Source organism: Ptychodera flava, unplaced genomic scaffold, assembly GCF_041260155.1.
Source record: "Ptychodera flava strain L36383 unplaced genomic scaffold, AS_Pfla_20210202 Scaffold_76__1_contigs__length_567409_pilon, whole genome shotgun sequence".
In the NCBI taxonomy this organism is placed as follows: domain Eukaryota; kingdom Metazoa; phylum Hemichordata; class Enteropneusta; family Ptychoderidae; genus Ptychodera; species Ptychodera flava.
The window spans coordinates 40,817-44,551 of NW_027248398.1; positions in this window are offsets into that span (position 1 = coordinate 40,817).

Consider the following 3,735-nt stretch of genomic DNA (forward strand, 5'->3'; position numbering starts at 1 on the left):
ATGCGATTTTATTGGCAAATTCTTACGACCTGAGGCCATGCTTGCTATACAAAAAATTTCGAATCGACAAGACCCCTGGGTATTCTGGAGAAGCCATTTGTAGGTTTTTGGAAAATCCAATATGGCCGCCAGGTCACGTGACCAATCGAAATTTCAAGGGTCAGGTGCACGAGTACTAACTACCAAGTACTTGCCCTGCAAGTTTGAGAAGTTTTCGTTCAGCCGTTTAAGAGATCTAGGTTGACAAAGAAACGGCAGAAGAAGAAGAAGAAGAAGAGGAATTAAAGCTGCAAGCAGCGTTGGCGGGGCCCAAGCGGTTAACATGGTTGAAAAATCTTGCACTAATGATATTATGTGCAAAATTCGAGCTTCAAAAAGTAGGATTTTGAACATCATCTAATAGTTACTGTATGTTTCACTTGGAATTTAATTTTTACGGAAAATCCAATATGGCGGCCAAACCATGTGACTGATCAAAACGCATTTTGCAAACTTGAAACACATCAAACTTAAGATGGTATATGCAAAATTTCAGTCAAATTGGTGTTTGTTAGGAGAAGAAGATTTTAAAGATTAAATCACAATTTTCGAAAAATCCAATATGGCGCCCAAACCACGAGACCAATCAAAAAGACTTTCGCAAACTTGAAACAGATCAGACTTAAGATGTTACATGTCAAATTTCAGTCGAATCGGTGTGTTGGTTCTGGAGAAGAAGATTTTTAGAGATTAAATCACAATTTTCTCAAAATCCTATATGGCGACCAGACCACGTGACCGATCTAAACGCCTTTCGCAAATTTGAAAGAGATCACACTTAAGATGTTACATGTCAAATTTCAGTCGAATCTGTTTGTTGGTTCTGGAGAAGAAAATTTTTAAAGATTAAATCACGATTTTTAGCAAATCCAATATGGCGGCCAAACCATGTGACCGATCAAAATGCGTTTCGCAAACTTGAAAGACATCACACTTAAGATGTTACATGTCAAATTTCAGTCGAATCAGTGTGTTGGTTCTAGAGAAGAAGATTTTTAAAAATTAAATCACGATTTTCGCCAAAATCCAATATGGCGGCCAGACCATGTGACCGATCAAAACACCTTTCGCAAACTTGAAAGAGATCACACTTAAGATGTTGCGTGTCAAATTTCAGTCAAATTGGTGTGTTGGTTCTAGAGTAGAAGATTTTTGAAGATTAAATCACTATTTTCTCAAAATCCAATATGGCGGCCAAACCACGTGACCGATCAAAACGCCTTTCGCAAACCTGAAAGAGATCACACTTAAGATGTTACATGTGAAATTTCAGTCAAATCGGTGTTTTGGTTCTGGAGAAGAAGATTTTTAAAGATTAAATGGGTATTTTTCAAAAATCCAATATGGCGGCCAAGGTCACGTGACCGCATGCGATTTATTGGCAAATTTTCAAGACCTTAGGCCATGCTTGCTATACAAAAAATTTCAAATTGACTAGACCCCTGGGTATTCTGGAGAAGCCATTTCTAGGTTATTGGAAAACCAATATGGCCGCCAGGTCACGTGACCAATGAAAATTTCAGGGTCAGGTGCACGAGTACTCATAGGTACCTATTAGTCCTGCAAGTTTGAGAAGTTTGCGTTAGCCGTTTATGAGATCTAGGTTGACAAAAAAAGGCAGAAGAAGAAGAAGAAGAAGAAGAGGAAGAAATAGTAGAACTCGAGCAATACCAATAGGGGCCCAGCCGGTCGGCTTGGGCCCCTAACAAATAGTAGAACTCGAGCAATAACAATAGGGGCCCAGCCGGTCGGCTTGGGCCCCTAAAGAAAAAAGTAGAATTTTAGCAATACCAATAGGGTCCTCGCCATGAGGGCGCTCGGCCCTAATTAAAGCTGCAAGCAGCGTTGGCGGGCCCAAGCGGTTAACATGGTTGAAAAATCTTGCACTAATGATATTATGTGCAAATTCGAGCTTCAAAAAGTAGGATTTTGAACATCATCGAATAGTTACTGTATGTTTCACTTTGAATTTAATATTTTACGGAAAATCCAATATGGCGGCCAAACCACGTGACTGATCAAAACGCATTTTGCAAACTTGAAACACATCACACTTAAGATGGTATATGCAAAATTTCAGTCAAATCGGTGTTTGTTAGGGTGAAGAAGATTTTAAAGATTAAATCACAATTTTCGAAAATCCAATATGGCGGCCAGACCACGAGACCGATCAAAATGCCTTTCGCAAACTTGAAAGAGATCACACTTAAGATGTTACATGTCAAATTTCAGTCGAATCGGTGTGTTGGTTCCGGAGAAGAAGATTTTTAGAGATTAAATCACAAATTTTTCAAAATCCAATATTGCTTCCAGACCACGTGACCGATCTAAACGCCTTTCGCAAATTTGAAAGAGATCACACTTAAGATGTTACATATTAAATTTCAGTCGAATTTGTTTGTTGGTTCTGGAGAAGAAAATTTTTAAAGATTAAATCACGATTTTAGCAAAATCCGATATGGCGGCCAAACCACTTGACCGATCAAAATGCGTTTCGCAAACTTGAAAGAGATCACACTTAAGATGTTTCTTGTCAAATTTCAGTCGAATCAGTGTGTTGGTTCTAGAGAAGAAGATTTTTGAAGATTAAATCACGATTTTCTTAAAATCCAATATGGCGGCCAAACCACGTGACCGATCAAAACGCCTTTCGCAAACTTGAAAGAGATCACACTTAAGATGTTACATGTGAAATTTCAGTCGAATCGGTGTTTTGGTTCTGGAGAAGAAGATTTTTAAAGATTAAATGGGTATTTTTCAAAAATCCAATATGGCGGCCAAGGTCATGTGACCACATGCGATTTTATTGGCAAATTCTCAAGACCTTAGGCCATGCTTGCTATACAAAAAATTTCAAATCGACTAGACCCCTGGGTATTCTGGAGAAGCCATTTCTAGGTTTTTGGAAAATCCAATATGGCCGCCAGGTCACGTGACCAATGAAAATTTCAAGGGTCAGGTGCACGAGTACTAATTGATACCAATAAGTCCTGCAAGTTTGAGAAGTTTTCGTTCAGCCGTTTAAGAGATCTAGGTTGACAAAGAAACGGCAGAAGAAGAAGAAGAAGAAGAGGAAGAATTAAAGCTGCAAGCAGCGTTGGCGGGGCCCAAGCGGTTAACATGGTTGAAAAATCTTGCACTAATGATATTATGTGCAAAATTCGAGCTTGAAAAAGTAGGATTTTGAACATCATCTAATAGTTACTGTACGTATCACTTGGAATTTAACATTTTACGGAAAATCCAATATGGCGGCAAAACCACGTGACCAATCAAAACACATTTTGCAAACTTGAAAAACATGACACTTAAGATGGTATATGGAAAATTTCAGTCAAATCGGTGTTTGTTCGGGAGAAGAAGATTTTTAAAGATTAAATCACGATTTTCGAAAAATCCAATATGGCGGCCAAACCACGTGACCGATCAAAACGCCTTTTGCAAACTTGAAAAAGATCACACTTAAGATGTTACATGTCAAATTTCAGCTCAATCAGAGTGTTGGTTGTGGAGAAGAAAATTTTTAAAGATTAAATCATGATTTTTTCAAAAATCCAATATGGCGGCAAAACCACGTGACCGATCAAAACGCCTTTCAGAAACTTGAAAGAGATCACACTTAAGATGTTACATGTCAAATTTAAGTTGAATCGGTGTGTTTGTTTTTGAGAAGAAGATTTTTAAAGATCAAATCAT